This window comes from Nelumbo lutea, chromosome 4, assembly GCF_056320005.1.
Source record: "Nelumbo lutea isolate HS-2025 chromosome 4, American lotus-T2T, whole genome shotgun sequence".
NCBI lineage: Eukaryota > Viridiplantae > Streptophyta > Magnoliopsida > Proteales > Nelumbonaceae > Nelumbo > Nelumbo lutea.
In genome coordinates, this window is record NC_142687.1 from 61,483,595 (window position 1) to 61,506,411 (window position 22,817).

Genomic DNA, 22,817 nt, shown 5'->3' on the forward strand with positions numbered 1-22,817 from the left:
TCTTTATACCTAACTTTAAAACCTAAAATTTCTACTTTTGATGGAACCCATACAACAAATGAGATCATTGAGATCAACATCAAACATCCAATTAGACATGACCCCTAGACTTAAGAAACTACAGGTTAATTGCATGATGCATTTTATGACCAAACTACAAAAATCCACAGTTCATCAAAATAACCTCCTCTCTGATGGTTTCTATCTATGTGATGTTCAATCAACAAATGCTTTCTCAAATCTGAATCATTCACCTAACTTCTTATCTTAATCCTTGCACACATGCCAAATTTCAACTCAAGATTCCCTTATTTAACCATTCAATTAATAAAGATTCTAATATAATGATTATGATTAAATTACATAAGAAAATGTAGCCCCAAACAACCAAGCAGTTCTCATTAAGTCTAAAACCCTCTCTTGTCTAGATCCCCAAATTCCTTCCAAAATGAGAAAGATTTCAACTCAACCATTCTCACTAGTTGACAAACCATAATCTAAAACCTTAATATGAATCAAATCCTTCAATCCACATCTCTAACCATATATCCGTCCTTTCCATTAGATTTTGGATGTTAAGAATTCCTACCCACCAAATTTCATAAAAAAATTCCATCTTTTGACCCTTCATCAACCTAATATTTCATTTTAGAAAATCTCATTGAATATAGTGTAACAACCATAGATCCCTATCATCCAAGTCTTATTTGACCAAACAGAACTTACCACTGCTTTTAAAACTAAAACAACCCCAACACATCAAAAGATCCATCGGCTTATGAGCCATAAGCCAAAACCTTGATTTGAACCAAATCCTTTAATCCACATCTCCAATCAAAGATCCATCACTTTCATCATATTTAAGATGTACAAAAATGTTCACCCACCAAATTTCATATTAAAATTCCCCTGTTTAATCTGCCATCAAGTTAATATAATATTTCAACAAATCTCGTTGATTGGAGCATGCAGCCGTGGATCTCCATCATCCCAACATTATTTGACCAATCAAACTTCACCATAATATTCAAAAACCCAAAAAACCCCTTGTACTTCAAATTTAATAGCCTAATTCATCCATTTAACCGTTAAATTAAATAGATTCCATTTTAGGTAATTTTTATTAATTACCTAAAATAATTAAATGGTCATCAAATCAAATTCAAATATTAATTTTCAATATCTATCGTATATCAAATCAAATTGAAATATCAAATTTTCTAATCTGGTTCAAATTCGGATATTTCTTTACTCATTTCGAATTCGATCTATTTACACCCCTAACTCTCACCCAATCACAAAGTGTAAGCTTTAAGAGAGTTTTTTCATGAAAATGGCCAAAGATTTTGTTAGAAAAAGGTGCTTAATCAAGCTTCCCTCTTTGGTGAAATGATTTTCCTTGATTTGGGGTTGATTTTCATATGTTTTGTACATCCATTGAGGTTTTGGGGCATGTATATCATTGTCGTTTTGTATTTAATGCAGTTAGCAGCATAAAATGTAAATTTGACACTTTAACAATAACATTTTTGTCTTTTCTTATCTTTAAGTGGAGGTATCTTTGGGTTTTTGAGTTTTTAAAGCCTAATTGGCTTAATTTTATTAGTCCAACTGTTTTAATAAGTCAATTAATGGGCTAATATCAACCTCAAACCTCTTGAGTTCTTAGATTGGGACAACAGATATATTGATTTAATCTAATACATTAAAATGGAATCTGATGGTGCGCAATCCGGCCAGTCCTAGCTGCAACGACCTTGCCTCTGACTGGAGCGACGGGGAGCTTGAAATGGAGAAGATTAGGGAACTCTGGGGGGAACCCGGTGAGATTACTCCGAAGCTCAAGTTAGTATTCTCTCAAAGGCAAGATAAAACCAGATGGCGCAAAGTTCACATACCTTGTTGTTGGGGTAGGGGGCTTTTATAACCACTTCGCGCACTCACTCCGAGGCTTCTGTTAGGTTGGGTATGATTACTTCTGCGCTTCTGCCAGTTCGGGTGTCATCCCTTCTGTTGAGACAGAACCGCCACTGCTCCTTGTCAGAGCCATCTCTGTAACTAGAGATGGCAATGGCAGGTGGCGGTAGCAGGTGGCCATTTGGAGGGCGGCTATCAATTGTCAGATCCCAAGTCAGTTAGGTACGCAGCCTTGGATACAAACTTCCTCGATGTCAGGCATGGTACGGTTGTTCAGTTCGGTGTCCTGGAGGCGAAGTGTTGGAGTGGTGAGCGAGGTGAAGTCTTGAGTTCGGATAGAGGTGTGTCCCGAACTGCCATGGGGTAGGCCAGTTCGGGTTACTACCCTTTGTGTTTGGCTCGGGGCCTAAGGGAGAGTTCAGGCTCCTTGTAGGGAGTTCGGGCTCTTAGTAGGGAGTTCAGGCTCCTAGTAGGGAGTTCGGGCTTCTAGTAGGGAGTTCGGACCACTGGTTCCTCCCTATGGTGCTCGTGCCTTGGGCGCACTATTGCGCCGAGCTGTTGCCTTTGCCACGTATTGCATAATTACGAGGTTGGGCCAAATCTTCCTTCATCAATCGCCCCCCACTCCTCATGCTAAGGGTCTTACCCTGGCGTGGGGAGTTCGCGAGGTGGCAGGTGGATTTGTCTCGTACTTCAAATTATGATAGCACGAGGTGCGTTATCAGGGTTCTTTGGGTTTCTCGAGTGCCCAAAAGGCTGGAGACACGCCTACCTGCTTACAAATGCTGACAGACGTGGCAGCATGCACTTATTTCAAATTTCAAAAAAGCGCGCCGCTGGGAGACATGACAACGGGTCTTTTCAAAATTGAAAAAATGCTCCGCTGTCATTTGAAAGGTGAGGAGACGTGCGCAGGCATTCTACCAGTTTCAGAAAGATGTCCGTGGTCATCTTGTCAGTTTCAGAAAGACGTGCGCCGACATTTTGTCAGTTTCAGAAAGACGTGCACCAATCACGTCTCGGTCTCAGGGGACGTGCGGTCAGCGCGAATGCGGGCCGTCGGATTGGCTCTGATCTGCACTGTTGGTTCTCGGTTACTGTGGGTATAAATAGTGGGGGACCCCAGTCGCTTTGTCACTTCTGCGTTTTGCTTCTTGAGCTCACGTCCAGGCTTTTAGTTCGCCTTCAAGGTTTTTTGCTTGTTCCAGTTTCCAAAGTCTGTTCAAACCTTTTTTCGGGTGAGTACTTTCCTGGAATCCCCATTTTCTCCTTGATGTCTAGCTTGGATAGCTCAGATGGTTCTTCAAGTGGGTCTGATGCAGGTTCTACGAACAGAGTTGCATCCCCCGATAGCTTTAGCAAACCTGAGGTAGAACTTGAGGAAGAGTTTGATCCCGTAGGCCTAGCCACTTCGGGCAATTTGGTGTCTACCTCTCGTCGAGGTTGGATGTTAGACAGGTTTGGTTCTTTGACCATGACGCCAGAGGGGCTCCAATCCCTTATTACCTATTACAACTTGCCTGGGGGGTACGCCTATTTCATTCCTTCGGGTAGCTTTCCTTGGGAACACGGTCCTGAGGAGATCGTGATATTCCAGGAGCAGCTCGTTGCGGGGCTGCGACTGCCTTTCCACCCCCTTCTCGTCGAGGTCATGAATCACTTCGGCGTTACTGTCGGTTAGCTTTACCCGAACTCCATTCGTAACTTGGTGGGGACAATCTCCCTATTTTGCGAACATGCCTTTCCTTTAGACTTGGAGATATTTTCTTCTATCTTAATGCTTAAGAAACAAGCGGGTCCCCTTCCCGGGTTTTAAGCTCTTGCACGAACTTCCCAACAAGGTCCCGGCATGGAAGCGGGACTACTTCGGGGTGCGAAGTGTACTAGGGTGGCCTTTTCAGACCGGATGGGGGATGGCCGCCCCTAACTCTGGTGTTACGCTTGATAAAGAGACGGTGAAGGGCCTCTGGCAATGGGCACAGCTAGGGCTAAAATGCCATCAGTACCTGACGGAGGCCAAGCTCATTGCGGTCGGCTTGAGTTCGGGTAGGTTCCTTGCTCAGAGGTTTCTTGTTTTGCTTTGTTCTTTCATTTTTTCTGACGCCGAACTCTTTTTTTCAGGTGTGATGGACTCAAAAAGGACTCACGGTGGGCACCTATTCCAAGGCATGAAGAGGAGGAAGTGAGTCACCAAGCGAACTCGTGCCGAGCTGCCCCAGGATGCGGAGCCTCAGGTACCAGACTACCCATCAGAGGATCCACCCAGGGAGCCCGAGGTGACTCCTCCAATGCAAGAAGCGGCAGGGGCCCCTTATGTTGAAACTACTCACATGGGAGCTCCCGCCTACTCTAGTGCTCTCGCCTACTCTGGGTCCGCTTATACACGAGCTGGGCCCTCGGGCTCGGGAGCCCAAGGGAAATTCAGGAGTGTGCTGTCGCCGAACTATGCTCTTCAGAAGAGTAGGGAGGCCACCTTCCCCGAGGAGATCGCGGTGTGGACCGATCTTCCTTTGAACCAGGTCGCCTGTCGTGCTGCCACTCATGCTATGGTGGTGAGTTAGATTTCTTGTTGGGCTTCTTTGTTTTTATCCCTCTTGCTGTCGTTCTCTTAATCACTTGTTCTTTCCTTTTGGTAGGTGAACTCTTCTATTCATGCCTTGGCGGCCCAGGTGGAGAGGAGCTCAAGGCAGGCGCGAGCTGCCGAAGAGGCTTTCCGTGCCGTCGAGGTGACTACCCAAGCTGCTGAGGCAGCTACTCATGCTGCTGAGGAGGCTGCTCACGCTGCTATGGCTAGGCAGACGAGGTCTCAGAGGGATGTTGAGGCCATGGGGGTGGTTGTGAAGCACATGGCAGACCTGAGGCTGGATCTGCAGCATCAGGTTGAATACCTTCAGGGAGGACATTAGGGAGAGGACGCAGATCTTTTCTCAAGGCATCGCAGATGCCAAGAAGAAGGTCGTTGATGAGTACATCGTCTCACCATGCTTTGAAGACCTGATGGTGGACTTGTACAGAAGGGGATTTAAACTAAGCCGATGAATGATCCGGAACACATACCCCGAGCTCGATATCAGTGCCATATACACTTTGCGCATAACTCAGGAGATGGCCAACACTGCTGATGGTGAGCCAAATTCTGAGGGCGAGGCAGGACCTTCGGGTGTCGTTGAAGTGCCTTCTGATGATGAAGAAGTAGCTCCGGGCCTGTGAAAATGCAAAATTTTTTTTTATCAAATGTATGCTTCCTAATCTTGTAATGGAATGGCTTTTCTTTTGGTTAAGTGTTGGTTGTTCTTTCTCCCGAACTGACCATATTTGCCGAATTGACCATATGCCTGATTTGTTTCTTGCCCGGGTTACTGCACTCGCGTGACCTATTTTGATGTTTAATACTTCTCCACTTCGCCTGAGTCTTTGGCTGACTTTTCTTTTCTTACCTATGCCGAGGCTCCTTCGTTAGCTCGGCATCTTGGCCCTTAGGCTCTGGTAGCGATTTTGTCCACTTCGCTTGGTGGTCTATAGGTAGTATCGCCTTAAGTTGACGATGTTCCATGCTCGGGGTACTTGTTTGCCTTCTAAGGTTTCGAGCTCGTATGCCCCCTCGAGCGCTCTCTTTACTCTGTAGGGCCCTTCCCAATTTGGTCCAAGTTTGCCCACGCCAGGTTCGAGCACCATAATCTTATGGAGAACCAGGTCATCGACTCGGAAGCCCGCTTCTTTACTCTGGCATTGTAGTACTGAGCTACTTTCTACTGGTAGGCCACTATCTGGATGTGCGCGAGGTCTCTTACCTCATTCAGTAGGTCAAGGTTGGTACGTAACTCGTCTCCGTTTGTCTGATCGTCATATGCTTCTAGTCGTAGTGTAGGCATTTCGATTTCCGCTAGGATTACCGCTTCAGTGCCGTAGGTGAGGTTAAAGGGGGTCTCTCCTGTGGTGGTTTTTTTTGTAGTTCGGTGAGCCCATAGAGCACTTGGTAGCTCATCCGCCCACAACCCTTTAGTTTGGTCTAGTCGTGCTTTCATTCCGTGGAGGATGGCTCTGTTCATTATTTCTGTCTAACCGTTTGCCTACGGGTGTGCAACCGATGTGAAGTTCTGACGAATTCCCATATTTTGGCACCATTCTTGGAACTTGATATCCTCGAACTGTTTTCCGTTGTCAGAGATCAGTACCCGAGGTAGCCTAAAACAACATACTATGCTCTTCCAAAAGAAGTTCTATATGTTTTGGGCTGTAACTGTTGCCAGAGGTTCAGCTTCTATCCATTTTGTGAAGTAATCTACTGCCACCACTAGGAACTTTCTCCCATTGCGCAAAAGGCCATGGGCTAGTGAGGTATTTGAGGTCGGAAGCAGGCTAATGGTGGATATTGGCATGCTTCTGACACTTGTCGCATTTTCTGATGAGCTCAACGGCTTCTGCCTTCATCGTCGGTCAGTAGTATCCTTGCCGAAGTGCCTTTTGGGCGAGGGCTCTGCCCCTCAGGTGTCCACCGCACAGTCCTTCATGAGTGTCACAGAATACGAGCTCGGCTTCGGTGGGTCGCAAGCAATGTAGGTAGGGGAGCGTGTAGGACCGTCGGCACAACCATTCGTCTATTATGACGTATTTGGCTGCCTGGCGCTGCACCCTCTTGGTTGCATTGCGGTCCGCAGGGAGGGTTCCATCTAGCAAGAAGCTCATGAGTGGGCCGATCCAACTCAGCTCTGCTTCAAGGACGGGAGTGACCTCCTCTGCCCCACCGAGAATGCTAGGCCACAAGGTAAGTCCTCTATATACACAGTTCTCATGGTGTTGTAACTCGTGCTGGCTAACCGTGACAAGGCATCAGCCTCAGTGTTCTCTGACCTCGGGATTTGTCAGATGAAGTGTGACTGGAAGTTGAGCAGAGTCTCCTTTACTTTTTCCAAGTATGCGATCATAGTGAGCTCATGTGCTTCGTATTCGCCTATAACCTGGTTTACCACAAGTTGGGAATCGCTGCAAATAACTGTGTGCTTTGCTCTTACCTTTTGCGCTAGGTTCAGCCCGGCTATCAGTGCCTCGTACTCTGCCTCGTTGTTGGATGCCGCGAACTCAAAGCGTAGTGTGTATTCCAATTTCGTGCCACCCGGGCCGCATAGGACTATTCCAGCCCCGCTGCCCTGCTGGTTCGAGGAGCCATCTACGTGAAGGATCTGGGGCTCCTTATCCCAGTTCGCGCTTGGCCTAACTAGGAGAGATGCCACACTAGGTGCTACTTCACGGGGTTCAGACTCTATTAGCTTGGGAGCTATGGGTTCACCCGAACTAGGGATCTCGGGCTCAATCAGCCCAGGGGCTTTGAGGCTGAATGTGCAGTCAGCAATAAAATCTGCCAAGGCTTGGGCCTTAATGGCAGTTCGCGGCTTGTACTGGAGGTGGTACTCGTTGAGCTCGATGGCCCACTTCGTCAGCCGATCGGAAACCTCGGGCTTGAGTAAGACTTGCCTCAGAGGTTTGTCAGCCCACTTTTGAGCTGCAATTACCAGTGCATATGTTAGCTTTTCTATTTGCGAGTATCTCGTTTTTGCTCCCTGCAAAATTTTACTAACATAATAGACAGGCCGCTGGACCCGATCTACTTCTTTTATTAGTACCGAACTGACCACCTCATCGCTCGCTGAGAGGTACAGTTCTAAGACCTCACCCTAATCGGGCCTGGCTAAGGTTGGCACAGTGGCGAGGTAGCTCTTTAGCTCGTCGAACACGAGCTGGCAGTCTCGGGTCCATTCGAACCCTTTGCCTTTGATCGCCTTAAAGAAAGGGAGACAGCGGTCTGCCGATTTGGACATGAAGCGGCTAAGAGCGGCTATGCGGCCATTTAGCCTCTAAACCTCTTTTATTTTTCAGGGTGGTCTTATATCTAGGATGGCCCTTTATCTTATCCAGGTTGGCCTCAATACCGTGTCGGTTGACAATGTACCCTAGGAACTTACCCAAGGTGACACCGAAGATACATTTGTTGGGGTTCAATTTCATGCTAAATTGACACAGAATTTGGAAGACAGAATCTAAGTCTTGTATTAATTCCTGTGAGAATTGCGTCTTGACAACCATGTCATCTACATAACATTCTATTTTCATGCCAATTAAGGGCCGAAAAAGTTTATTTACAAGTCTTTGGAAGGTTACCCCAGCATTCTTCAGTCCGAAGGGCATGACCATGTAGCAGTACAGGCTGAACTCGGTTATGAGGTTGGTTTTCTCCTCATCGGACTGGTCCATCCTGATTTGGTTATAGCTTGAGTAGGCGTCCAAGAAGCTTAGCAACTCATGTCCTGAGGTCACGTCCACTAGGCAGTCAATTCGGGGGAGGGGGAAGCAGTCTTTTGGGCAAGCTCAGTTCAGGTCGGTGTAGTCGACGCACATGCGCCACTTGCTGTTTGCCTTTTTCACCAGTACTGGGTTGGCTACCTAGCTCGGGTAATGAACTTCCCTTATGAAGTCCGTTGCGATGAGCTTTTCGACCTCCTCATCGACCGCCCTCCAGCGCTCCGGGGCTATGTTGCATTTCTTCTGTCTAATGGGTCTGACTACAGGGTCAGTGTTAAGTTTGTGAGTTATAAGGCCTGGGTCAATACCGAGCATATCAGCCGCGGACCATGCAAAAATATATAAATTTTGAAGTAAGAAACTCACCAGTTCGGTTCGTAGAGGCTCTTTGACGGAAGCACTGATCTGTAGCATTCGAGCTAGATCTGTAGCCGAGGTCGGGATCGCGATCGTTTCCTCTGTGGGCGAAGCTCATTCCTTGCCTTGCTCCGTAGGCCACTCCAGTTCGAGGTCGTCAGCTGCCTTGGTTTTTCCCTTTAGGGCGGCAACATAACACTTGTGGGACTCAAGCTGGTCGCCCTACGCTACCCCCACACCGAAGTCTGTGGGGAACATCATTGCCAGATAGTAGGTGGAGACCACTGCCCGCAGAATATGCGTAATTGGCCGCCCTATTATGGCATTGTATGGGGAGGGGGTCGCGACCACCAGGAAATCATGGTTGAGTCTGGCCGTGCAAGGCCATTTGTCGACTTCCACAAGTACTGTTATCTTCCCGAGGGGCCTGACTTCCTCTCCGCTGAAGCCCACCAGAGGAGTGTTTGCGGGCTTCAGCTCGCTTCTCTGCAACTGTAGCTGGTCAAATGCCATCTGAAGAGGATGTCCGCTGAACTACCTGAGTCCACAAGTACGCGCCGGACTTCGAAGTCGCTGATCCTTAGTTTTATGATGAGCGCGTTATCGTGGGGGTAGTGGACACGTCACGCGTTGTCTTCCATGAAAAAGATTGGTTCTTCTGTCTTCGGCCTCTTTGGAGGGTTCTATTCTTCTCGGGCTACCTCGCGAACTGACGTCCGTGCTACTGCCGAAGTGCACCTTGCTACCACCGAACCTCCCACTATCACATGGATGGTTCCCCGAACTGACCTCTCTTCTGGAGGCTGTCACAGCAAAGCTTTGGCCGGTCTGCTGTTGGATTCGGGAGCATCATTTCCATGCTCCCCTTGCCGACCTGCCTTATTATTATTATCATTATGCATAGTGGTAAGTTCTGTTTGGTCAAATCAGACTTGGATGATATGGATCTATGGTTGTTACACTATATTCAATGAGATTTGCTAAAATGAAATATTGGGTTGATGAAGGGTCAAAAGATGGAATTTTTTTATGAAATTTGGTGGGTAGGAATTCTTAACATCCAAAATCTAATGGAAATGATAGATATATGGTTAGAGATGTGGATTGAAGGATTTGGTTCATATTAAGATTTTAGCTTATGGTTTGTCAACTAGTGAGAAGGGTTGAGTTGAAATCTTTCTCGTTTTGGAAGGAATTTGGGAATCTAGACAAGAGAGGGTTTTAGACTTAATGAGAACTGCTTGGTTGTTTCGGGCAACATTTTCTTATGTAATTTAATCGTAACCATCATATTGGAATCTTTATTAATCAGACGGTTAAATAAGGAAATCTTGAGTTGAAATTTGGCATGTGTGCAAGATTAAGATAAGAAGTTAGGTGACTGATTCAGATTTGAAAAAGAATTTGTTGATTGAACATCACATAGATAGAGACCATCAGAGAGGAGGTTATTTTGATGAACTGTGGATTTTTGTAGTTTGGTCATAAAATGCATCATGCAATTAACCTTTAGTTTCTTAAGTCTAGGGGTCGTGTCTAATTGGGTGCTTGATGTTGATCTCAATGTTCTCATTTGTTGTATGGGTTCCATCAAAAGTAGAAATTTTGGGTTTTGACAAAGTCTCAAATTAATCTGGTAGTGTTTTCAAGTTTTAGGTTTTAAAGTTAGGTATAAAGAGGTAGAGTGAAGGAAGCGAGCAAAAATTAGGTATTGAAAACCAACATATCATACCCTCGAATAATGTTAAATTGTTCCTTTGTGATCCACAGATCCCATAACCAATGGCCTGAATGCTTGTCTGATTTCTTATGCCTCCAATGATGATATTTCAGAGTCCAAATAGGCGAGGTTAATATGCTTCAAGTAAGATATGAATGGTGATTCAGTGATGGCATCATAGGAAGAGGAATAAGCATTAAAAGAGAACTATGATATTTTAATACAAGCAACATCAATAAGAGCAAAAGCAATATCAATAGACAAAAGACAAGAACGCAGAGAATTGGGAAGAAGAAGATTAATAATATCCTAGAATGAAACTTGACACTTGCATACTTAGGTGCAATTTAATGTTGTAACATGACACTTCCCTTCCATTGTATATGCTTGTTTTGTTGACAAAAATACTTTTGTCAATAAGTAGAGGAGCTATCTTTGGACTAGAAAAAAAAAAAAGACAAGGCCCATTTCACCAGCGTAGAAACAAATTTTGTTTATGTAGATACATGGATTTAGAACCTATGGAGACTGTGTTGTAAATATCCAAATAAGTGACTACAACACAATCACATTGTACTGTAAACCCAAAACCCCACACTCAATCTAAGGTAGCCCCTACTTACTGATGGAAGTATTTTACTATTTGTGTTTAAACTGTGTGAAGAAGGAACAACTTTTGAATGTAGTAATGGATTTGAGCTAATTCCTAGTTGTAATTTCCATATCTGTAAGGTAATAAGTTCCACAACTTTTCTTAGCTAGAAAAACGATGGATCCATACATCATGTGCAATTGAAGTGCAATGAATTTTTCCATGGTTGTTTAGATGAAAATTAATTTGAAGTTTGCCTACTTCTTAATTATATCCCAACTCATTAGAGAATTATGATTGAATAATGAGATTTTGGCAACAAAAAAAAAATCTTTGAGAGGAAGGTAAAATCATTGTAGTTATAGTGATAATATATGAGTTTCTTATATTGCAACAAAGAGAGAGAAAGAGAGAGAGAGAGAGAGAGAGAGAGAGAGTTTGAATTATTGGAAATAGAGAATTCAAAAGGGAATCGCAAGATATGATGGAGGCAGAAAATACATATTCGTTTGGGTCTGAAATAGACATAATTCCCTCTTATCTTTAGTATGGGCATTGATCTTCATGTTTTGAAGTTTGTGCTTGGTAATACATTTTGTTTAGATTTAAAACTCTTTTGTATGTATTCGTATATGTAGTTATGTTCTCTAGTCAATGAAATTATTCTGTTTCAAAAATTCAAAGAATTAGTTGGGCAAAAATGACCGATGATTTTGATATTCATAGTTGTGACAAGGGAGGGAGGTCTTTGTCTAATTTAAAAGGGTAAAATACAAAAACCTCCCTTGAAGTTTCTGACAATCATAAAAGCCTCCCCTATAGTTTCATTTTAGCAAAAATATCCCCTTTATTTTTGAAAAATTCATCAAATACCTCGCTTCTGTCAATGACCAAGACGGAAAATGTTAAAGAGATGATCATTTTTTTTCAAAATACCTATTTTACCTTTTCACGAATTAATGTGCATCTGAAACACTGTTCATCTTCTTCCTCACCATGCCCAATGATGATAGAATGGTGATGCACTCCCGCCTCCAACCTTCCCTCTTCTTGAATTTTCCTCTAAGTCTCTCTCTCTCCACCAACACGAAATAACACTATTCATCACTTCCCTCTCTCTATCATTCTTCAATATTCATCAATGGCATCTCTATGTCTCCTCTTGCTCTCCTTATTCTTCTTTTTTCTATCTAAGGCTTCCCCACGAGCCACTTTGTTTCCTCCACATCATGAAAGATGGTGCAACCTACCGATATCTGACAACATCTTGCTACCAGTAGTGGAGATGGTTCGAGGAGATGATATGGGACTATTGTTAAAACTCAATGGTTTCTTGGATGAAATAAGTTCTAGTGGAGTAGTCATCCTTGAACTAGTGTTTAATGGAGATCGAGGTGCTGGCCAAATGGGTCAAGCTAATATTCCCAAATATTCTCAAGATCCTTTGCAAGGAATCGGTGGACCAATCAATGACTAGGGCAAGAACAAAGAGGATGAAAGAGGCTTTACAAGGCTTAATCATGAAAGTGCATTACAAAGAGGCTATTCTAGAAGATTCTAAGACTGCTCCAGAAGTGTCCAAAGCTTCACCAAGGATAATCACCTATCTTTATGTGCAAGACGATGAGCAAGGCTTGGATCTTGAAGAACAAGCTAGGAATCCATGACATAAGATGTATTGATGGGCTTGGCGCATGGGCATGATAAGAAAAGGCCCAATTTGCATGCTAAAATGTATTGATGGGCTTGATGGGCTTGTTGGGCTTGTTTTGTCTTGTTTTGGTTTACTTTGACTTTTCTATGCTTAGTTGTCATGAGTTGTAGTCTTTTAGAAGGATATCTATTTCAAAGCATATTTGTTTTCCTAAATTAAAGGAATCATCACTAGTTAGGAGTTTCCTTATAAGATTAGGAGTTTTTTATAAGATAATGATGTTTACATGTCTATATAATGTAACACGTAAATCAATCAATAATATAGAGGTATTTTCAGCAAACTTAGCTTTGCCTTTTTGTGTTCTTGGTAGAATACAATATCTTGACTTATCAAGGGAGTGATCAACCTTTGTGGCGTCTTCAAGATTGGGGTCTTTATGGACTTAGTTTCCTTAAGGTTCTAATCTGATCAACTACAGCTTGTTTTCTAGCTTCTGGGTGTGCATAACAACTTGATTCAAGAGTTCCTAGAGCAGGTGGTCTAGTGAGTTCTTATTAGTATTCGTCGACCAGGGTCTTGTAAATGCCGGAACTGGCTATTTGTTTCCTGCCAAAACCTAATAGGGACACTAATTCCATGAGACCCAATCTGAGCTTGAGAAACCCCATTGTGCTCCTGTACTCCAGTTCTGTTAGAGGAGCCACTCTTAGTATCAGATGCAGTGAGGTCAGAGGGGACTGATGACCCATTTTTTGAATTGGCATCCATTGCAAATTGGTTCCTGTAAGCCAAAGCAATGGTAAGGAGATCAACAGAAGGTTTGAATCGACAAAGAGAAATGAAGGAATAGAGAGTGACCTGAAGAACTACAGAAATGGCGAGAGCGAGATCGAACACTATTACTATCTTCAATTTTTCTTACGTCCTTTCCCTGAGGACTCGTACAAGAAAAGCAACTCATCTATATAATACAAACTTTGCAAGGGAAAAAAAAGGGGATGCAAGGATCCTAGACCAAATTCTTAAAAAAAAAAAAACAAATTTTTGCCAGACAAATCAAAAGAGAAAAAATTCAAGACCGAGAATGCACCTATGTTCTCCTCTCAGACAAAGAAATCAACTCAAGGTCTTAAAGGACCAGGTTTAGTTGGAAATAGAATATTGGAATGAAAATAAAAGGAGAGCCAGAGAAAGATTGCCGAGAAAAGAATGAATTATGACTTTAATTTAACAAACCCCCTTGTAATTTTGGAAAAAAAAAACTGCGGTTACAAACCTCAATAGGAGGTTTGTGGAATTGGCATCCATTGCATGCTGAATAGTCTTTACAAAGTCGACAATGCTTGAATCCCGATGTAATCTACCATCAAACAATGCCCTCCTACCTTCATCAATCATTGATTGTTGTAATGCACGAACCACAGTTCTAGATCCATTGAGTTTTTTCTTGTCAATAATGTAATCTGAACTTCTTGTTAAAGGATTTGTCATTCTAGTTCTACCGAACCAACATTGCTGATTAATGGCTTTTGAGTTCTCCATCTAATCTATTCCTCCAAGACCATCAATCTTCCCTCTCAATGGCGTTGTCCTCCTCCGCTCTGGTGTAGCCTTTCTCGTATTACTCAAATTGGGCGTTGAAGTGGCCTTCATCTAATTAATCGGAAGTGAGAATGGATTCCCCATGAAATGAAACTGATAAACTCCATGTAGAAGTGAACAACATTTTTGAAGCTACTAAAGCTTCAGCAGCATTGCTTGTCCTTGTCGAATTAGGCAAGTGGCGTGGTGGGTCAAGGAGCGATTGGACACCTCTACTCGGTAGACTGAGACCATTTGATCAAAGATGACAATGGTCTTGAAGCAGTTGTCGAGGTAGTGGGCCTCGAAACAAGAGGAGGTGGGCATCGTCTAGAAGAAGAGGTAGAAGAGGTGGAAGTGGAAGGGGACATGTACCTAGAAGTGATTTCTTAGGATTTCGGTCACCGGGGACCAACAACGCCATTGTCCTTTTCAAAAGGTAATAGGGGAAGTCTTTTTGGATTTCGATAAATCTATTCTTGTTGTGAGGAGGTAAGTGGAGTACCTTGATGGAGAGGTCTATTGCAATCTTCTGGAGGGGGGAGTGCACCGCCATTCTACTGCAATGCGTGTGAGGAAGAAGATGAATAGTGTTCGAGCGGATCATAGAGAGATGGGTAAAATAGGTATTTTGAAAAAAATGATAATCTCTTTAATGTTTTCCTTCTTGGTCATTGATTAAGGGAGGTATTTGTTGAATTTTTTCAAAAATATAGAGGTTAAGTTAAAATGAAACTGTAGAGGAGGTTTTTATGATTGCCAAAAACTTCAGGGGAGACTTTTGTATTTTACCCAATTTAAAAAGTGAAAGAATGTTTCAATATTTAAGAGAAACATTGGAAGAGTTTTAATTCTTTTACCTTGCGTTTTGAAATGAAAGATATTAATGATGTGGCAAAATATGATTGGATGGTCCAATAAATTTCTTATACTAAGGGTTAGAGAATATGAGCCTATAGAACTTAGGATTGGTTTGGACTGATCTCGACTAAACCTAATTTGTAACGACTGGCATGGTATCACCCCTTAACCTAGTTACTAGTTAGCTTGTTTCTATTATTCCTCTTATTCGAAGAGAAGGCTCCTTTTGACGATAGATAAAAAAAAAAGCCTATTTCACTATTTCATAGAATCTCAAACATTTACGTGATAAAATGTTAAGCTCCATTTGGTTTGTGGGATGGCAAGGGGAATTATGAAATATTTTGGAAAATTCCTCTCTTCCCATGTTTTTAAAAATATATTGTCAATAATTATGTATAAATCCACTCCTAATTACTAGATATTAAACTATTGTTATTTAACTATTAAATTTAATATATTATACTTATTGTATTTATTGTATTTTTGAGGTTACAATATTTATGACCAACTTAGTATATTTTCAGTATTTTTAGTATTTTTGTAATTATTTTATTTTTATTTGTTATCTATTTTATTTTCATTACCAATATATTTTCAATTATTATGCATTTTTGCTATAAATTTTTAATAATTATTGTTGATTAAACTAATTTTATTTATTAGAGATTAAAATATTAATTTAGATGAAATTAGGAGTGCTAATCATAACCTGGTTTAATTCAGTTGTAGGCTACTTGGTCAACCAAATCGACATGGTCATGTTGGGGATTTGGTTACCCAAAATCTACTGACCATTAGTGAAAACCAACTAAATTGGGTTGTATTGGTTTGGGTTAATTTTTTGTTTGCTCAATTGGTTTAAAAAAATTATATTGAAAACTTAATTTTAAATTTTAAAAATTACATTAACATTATTAAAAAATAAACTTATAATATAACATATTTGAAACTAATAAATATGGGAATTTCACCCCTTTTCCATATTAAAAATTATATTTAAAAAATAAAAATATTAATATATATCTATGATTGGGTCATTCAATTTTGGTCAATTTACAAATGGCCACAACAAAACCGATCCCAATTTCAATCTAAAATATTAGTATCTGGGCAATTCAGGTGTTGGTCGGTTAAATCAGCTCAATGAACAAGCTTAGCTGAAATAAATTATTTATATTTTTGTATTTTAAAATGTTATTAAAAAGTTATAAATATAAATAATTAATCATTATTATAAAAAGTAAGAAATATAAAACAATTGTATACTCTTATTTGTTTTATTGTTTAGCTTTTCTTAACAAATTCCGTGCATTGCACGGGTCCTCGCTAGTTAATTAATTAATAAATGTTATTAGAATTGATTCTCCCACTATCTTTCCTTTTTAATAAAAACTGGAAGTCTGGAACATAAAATATCTACTCATTTTTTCTTTCTTTTTTTCCATCCTTTCTAACCTTTCCCATTTCGTCAAAATCTTCCCACAAATCAAACGTAGCCTAAGGTATGAATGGCAACGGGTGGGTTCGAGGCGGGGATTACACTCCCCATCCTCGATCACGACCCTCAAATTACCCTATGTCCCCATCCCTGATCCCCGGCGGGGAAAGGAATCTCCCCTCCATCCCCGACCCCGATGGGGATGAATTCCTCGTCGGAGACCCAAATCCCCGACGGAGTGAGAGGTTGAGACAAAAAGATTGAGAGAGAGAGAAAGAGAGAGAGAGAGAGAGGACCATTGGGATAGTTAAGATCAGTGAGGAGAGAGAGTTCGATGGGTGACGACATCACGACGACGATGGTCAGCGACGATAGGCGAAAGTTAGAAGGACTGACGACTGAAACTCTTCTTTATCTATTCTCTATCACTCGAGAATGCACAGAGCTAGGGTTTTGAGTCTTCTACGGCGACGGCGGGTGACAGTGATAGCGGTCAGCGAATCGGTGACGAAGAGTCGAAGACGAAGGCAAGCATGAAGCTAGGGTTCATGGGTTTAGTTGTTCTAGATGCAGAGTTGAGAGTTCTCAACTTCTCTCTTCTCTCTGTCGTGGGTTTTAGTTTAGTGTTTTACACTTTTACTATTTTTCAATTTTTAATAATTAATATTTTAAAAACAAATAATATTATATAAATATATAAATTTATAATATATTATATATATTATATATGATTATATATAAATATTAATTGGAGACCGATTGGGGCGGGGATTGCATTCCCCGTCCCCATCTCCATCCCCAATCGGGAATTCAAGGTAGCCTCATCCCAACCCCGACCCGAACCCTGCCAAGGTAAGGAGCCCGAGTACCCGTCAGGGACGGGAAAATTGCCACTCCTATCCTAAGGTTTTAAAAATAACATATTCCTAAACAATGGATAATCTCTTTGTATTTGATGTGGCAACCAAATGTTATTTCTTTGATTTTGGTTGGGTTTCTTCGCAAAAATCTAATTGCCAAAACTTGTTCGTTGCTTTTAAAACACCTCATTAATTATGAACACTTGCCCACTCTTCTTGACTTCACGAAGTACCATAACTTCGATTTAGCACAGACCTCATTGGTCATCCATAGCTTCATACTGTAGATCTTAGAATGCTCATCTATGTCGCAGGGAAGAGCCTTCTCCACCACTTGATATTGGTGAAACCTAAAAGTCACAATTTCTGCAAGAGGAGAAGAAATATTAAAACCCTAGAAGCTTCTTTTTCTCTCCCTAGTGTTTTGTGAGTCTTGTTGAGATGACTCTCAAGTCTTAATGGCAACTTAGAGATTGTAACAGCGACCATCAATTCTTCCGATCTCTTATCTATTTGCACCGACAATGTCTAAGTGCTATTTGAACCGACAACCACCATTACACGATTCTGCAATACTCCATATCTCTTGTAACCGCGACCTTAGGCTTGTAGCGGCAACTTCCACCCACCTGAGTGGCAGCTGAATCGGGGTAGGCTCTCTTGGATCTTGCAAATTCCATTGAAACCAAATATGTATTAGTGAGGTTTTTGTTTTGTGTCTCAGTGGATAGCGCAATCCCTTGCCCATGGAAGTTATGCCGCATGAAATCTCTTGGGGTTTCACTCAAGCAAGTTTGGAGTTAGGGTTTTTCTACATAAACATCTTTTAAATTTTGAGTCTAGAAATTTGAAAGTAGAGAGTAGATGTACGGTATGGACTGTTAAAGAAGTCAGAAGGAGATCCAAAGACATTACTTGGAGAAAATTAGTTTTGCTTTTGTGTAGCACTGAAGGCATCAAGGGAAAGAACCGTTGGTTATCTCCTGGAAACGATTCTGATTGTGTGAGAGTGCAGAAGAGTGGGGTGAGACTTCTTCTATAAAGAAACTGAAGAGCTTTGAGATGAAGAAGGGCGTCACTCTTAAGCCTGGGGTACATTATAAATCCTTACACCCTAGTTTCTACTTTCTATTTCGCCCTCTTTTGGTGTTATTGTTTCATTTTCTTGGGTACTAGTAATCTAAATCTACTGTTTGAATGTGGTAGATATCGTTGTGGGAATGTGCAATTTGTTAGGAATCACATCATGGATCTCTGTGAGTAAAATATTTTGAGCTTCAGTGTTCTTCTTTGATCTCTTTTCGTGATTTGTTTTGTGATTATTTTTTTGGTTTTGCTTGATTAGGCAGTGAGCGCCAGGTGAAACAAGCAGGTGCAATGACAGAGTGTACCCTTGCTTGAGGTATGTATGAATATGTCAATATCTAGTTCTTTGATTTCTATAACCACAGATCGCAAGGAAAAAACCACAAAAACAAAATAATGAACAAAATATTCACACAAGGCGGCACTCAGTGAGTTTTTTTTTCTTTTTTTTATTGGCAGCACAAAATAAATCTTTCATAATTTTAATCCAGAATGTATGATTTTAAAGAAAATATTTGGATGGTGGTCAATAGTTCAGTTTGAACTCTCTAAAAAAATGATCCATGGATGGAATGGTCTAAAGACATTGGATCATGCAAGCTTTTGCTGTAAGCCCTCTTATGTAGGAGCCATCAAATTATGGGTACTGATATTTTAGTATTTGCTATATGGTAAATATTCAAGGTCCCAGTCAACAACTTTGGGTCCCTTGCCTCCATATACGAGCCAATCTGTTCATCCTGATCTTCTTTAATGGAAAACAGATGATGTGCCTAAAGGAGATAAGCTTCTTGTAGGCTCCTGTTATGGCAATGTGCCTCTCCACCTACCAAGTATCTCTCTCACCAATTAGACTTCCATGCATTGCCTCATTTGATTTGTTGGCTTTTGTGGAAGTTATTACCATGGGGTTCTTATATGTGGTGCATAATTCATTTAGGGAAGGTTTCCCCCAAGTCAATTATATGGTTAATGTTTAACCCTTTCCCCCTTTTGGTGTTTGATCATAAATAGCAAGCTAAATGGATTAAACTAGATTTTCAAGGATCAGAGACTCAATGTGCTTGGGTTGGTGGGGTTGTCTTCCTAGGGAATTAAACATTGGTCTTAGGATTGTTAACTTTTCAATTGCTTGACCCTCATCAATTTGGCTCTTTTAGAAGAAATGGATGAAAAAGAAAACAAATTTGATGCTACTTATGAGTTATGGCTTAGAATATTACTGGTTGATTTTATCTTCCCCCAAGAACTCCATTTCATAGGAGAACGAGAGATAGTTGATTCGTAACTCCTAAGTTTTATTCAAAACTAATTTGTAAGCTTTTATTAATGGCTTAGTTGCTTACCCTTGCATAAAGACACAAATATGACTAACAAAAACAAAGAAACTTATACTTCTTTTTATATATGGATAGAACCCACAACTCCTTTTATGTGGTAGTACAAGAAGCTTGCCTGGAGTTTTAAAGAACACAAGGATCAAAGGCGGATTTTTTCTAATACTAAACAAACCACAATCAATGGAATTCCTAAAGTTGTTTTTTGAAGATAAATAAAAGGGAAAATTCCCGATTAGTACTCTGTACTTTGGGCCTAGTGCTACTTTGGTCCCTGAACTTTAAAATGTGACAATTTAGTATTCAAACTTTTGAAATGTGCCAACCTAGTACTGTTGCTGGTCAGTTGTTAAGTGGCATGCAAAAGGACACAAATGCCCTTCGAGTGTCATTCAATTTTCTTTATCAACCATTAGAACTAGTTTTCCTCCTCCCACCACTCCAACAACCATCGATAAATCTAACTCATTCAACCATATCCACCATCCCCACATGCTTAGGAAATGCACCTAATGTTTTCTCATCTCCATTAGGGGGGTCTTTGTAATTTACCCAAAAAATAATTTAAGCACCAATAACTTAACAATGATATGATTTTAAAAATGATGAAATAAAATCTCGCAATTCACTCATATAGTTGGGATGAGCTTAATTCTCTGCCTGAAGAAGATTTTGGGACTTAAACAAATATTTTGTGCCTTACCACAAAAATAATTAAATATAAACTAACAATATTTCTTCTACACGAAGTACATAGATATATATGCGTGGATAAGTGATTAAAGGTAAAGTGGGCTTGGGTCAAGTTCTTATTTTATTGTTAAATCCAAGCATAGCCCAAAGCTAGAAGATACAACAAGTCCAATCGGTGCCAAGACAATGAAGTAGAAACCGGCGGTTTTATTGATTTTTTTTTTTGAGCGGTTTTATTGAATTTTACTTCCCTGTAATATGAAAAATCAAAGTGAACCTGTGAACGAAAGAGGGAATCGATTTACCTTCAAAACAGGGGATCTCTTCCCTACCCTAAATTGTGAATTATGACCGTTAAGAGTGTCTCGTTGTTCTTTTCCCAACGGCACTGAAGTGAGAAGGATTCGCCGACAGAGATATTATCCTAGGGCACAGAATGGCAAGGCCTTATTCACAATTCCAGTTCTTGGCATATCCCTGTTTCACTGATGATCGCCGGATGAAGTTATTAGTTCTATCTCTTTGGGTCTTCTTCAAGATCTGGTTTCTTCATCACAGTCTTTCTGCGGCACTGAACAACAGGTTTAGACAGATCTAGTTCTTAAGAGAGCCTTGTTTCACAATCTCGCCGGGTAAGGTTATTGGCTCGATAATGCTCGCTCTTCTTAAGATCTTCCATTGATCTATTTTCTTTCTAATTTCTTATACAACGAAAAATGCATTGATCTGTTCCATTGGTTCTGGTTTTTTGTAGTTACCGTTTTTTGTCTTTGAGTGGAGATTCGAACGGCTTCACTTTTGATTTTAGTAAGGTTACCCTCGTTTTTTTTTTTTGGCTTGGAGAACTTGCTTAGTTTGATTTCAACTTGCTTACTATCTGCCTCAAAAGAAATTCTCTAGTTCTTTTGATTGGCTAATCGGTAGGACTATTTACCTTTGCTTTCTTCTTTTTTTTTTCCTTCTATTCCGAAGTCTATGCTTCTGTTCTGGCTTAATTTCATATAAGTATAGTTGTAGATGTACAATGCTTATCAGTGGCATCGGGTTTAGTGTTCACAGTAACTATTTAGAAGACCTTCCAGTGTACCTTTTTGTTTCAGGTTTCACAGAACTCTGTCAAGATAATTTCATTATGTCTCCTATTGTGATCTTTCTTTCTCATTTTATCTATTGCTTGAATTTCTGGGTTAAGCAGTGTTTCAGAGGATTCTATTAAGAATTATTTTAACTGTGTTATTTATATTTGGCTTGCTACCTCCATTGAAGCCCAGCTATGGAAGGAGGGAAGAAGAGAGGAAGATGAAGAGACAAAACAGGCTTGGTTGTGTGGTTTGCAAGGCAGTGTAGTCTGTACAAGAGAAGTTAAGGCAACTGAGGTTCCCAAGAAAAAAAGAGAAGAAAGAGGATGATTTAAACACTTGGGGAAAGTCTGCATGGCAAGGTGGGCTGAGGGATGGCAGGTCCTATGCTCAGTCGGTGACAGGGGAATTAAATGGAGACAGACTTGCTTCAGTTCAAATTTCAAAACAAAATGAACAAAAGTCGGCAAGGTTTCAGGGTTCAAGCCAGTCCTGTGAGTTGGTTCAGTCTGGTCCAATGAACCAAGGCTAGTCAACCAGTCACATGTTGTTTTAAGTAAACACGTGAGTAGAAAAGGGATAGAGTGTTGGGCCAAGGCCCATCAGGATCTAATGGGTCTAGGCAAGTGAATGGGCCGACTTTTTTAAATCGGGTGGACCCAGACCTTAAAAAGCCACGTGCCCTTTTAAGTAGGCACGTGACCATAGGAGATGGGGAGATGATGGACCAAAACGATGGTCTATCATCGTCTCCCTCGAGCAATTTGCAACCAACGCCTACAGGAAGTAGGGTTAGCTGCAGTGGTGCGGCAAATCTGAACCGGGCATGTTGCTGATCAAAACTGAGGAAGGGGTAATTTGGCAGCTAAGGAATGAATTCAGGCACTTCAAACAGCTTTCTAGAGATATGCTTATCCAAATAAGATGGATTGGAAGATCTGCAAACTGCATGGCAGATGGCCTAGCTAAACAAGGAATTCAGAGACAACCCATGTTTTGGGCTCATGTGAAAATTTGGGCTGGGTTTTTGGGTTTGCTGTTATTTTTACAACCTCTAGTTGCATCTTTCTATTCTAAATTAATATTTCATTTTTTCTGTTGCTGATCAAAAAAACAAAAAAAAAAAAAAAATTGCTTATCATGTTACTTTGAACAGTGAAAGAAACAAGGCCTTTTGCCTCTTCTGACCGCACTATATAGCCCTCCCCCCTCCCCCCTCCCCCATAACAGAAATATTTTCCTTCAATTCACTCTTTTTTAAGCTATCTGGAAAGAGTGCTACAGACAGATCTTTGACTCAAAAGCTTCCATCATAGAGGTTGTTATGCATAGGACTGAG

At 41.1% G+C, this 22,817-nt stretch overlaps 2 pseudogenes across 1 annotated transcript in view; one reads left to right on the forward strand and one right to left on the reverse strand.

The window, feature by feature from the left end:
• Positions 1-12,110: 12,110 nt before the first annotated feature.
• LOC148860836 (QWRF motif-containing protein 2-like) lies at positions 12,111-18,047 on the reverse strand (annotated as a pseudogene).
• A 2,788-nt stretch (positions 18,048-20,835) lies between these two features.
• Positions 20,836-22,817, forward strand: part of LOC148860837 (serine/threonine-protein phosphatase PP1-like) — a 33,433-nt pseudogene continuing 31,451 nt past the window's right edge. Inside the window, exons 1-2 of the transcript XR_016112992.1 lie at positions 20,836-20,981; positions 21,154-21,206. The product of XR_016112992.1 is annotated as a serine/threonine-protein phosphatase PP1-like (transcript). The remainder of the gene's footprint in view (positions 20,982-21,153; positions 21,207-22,817) is intronic.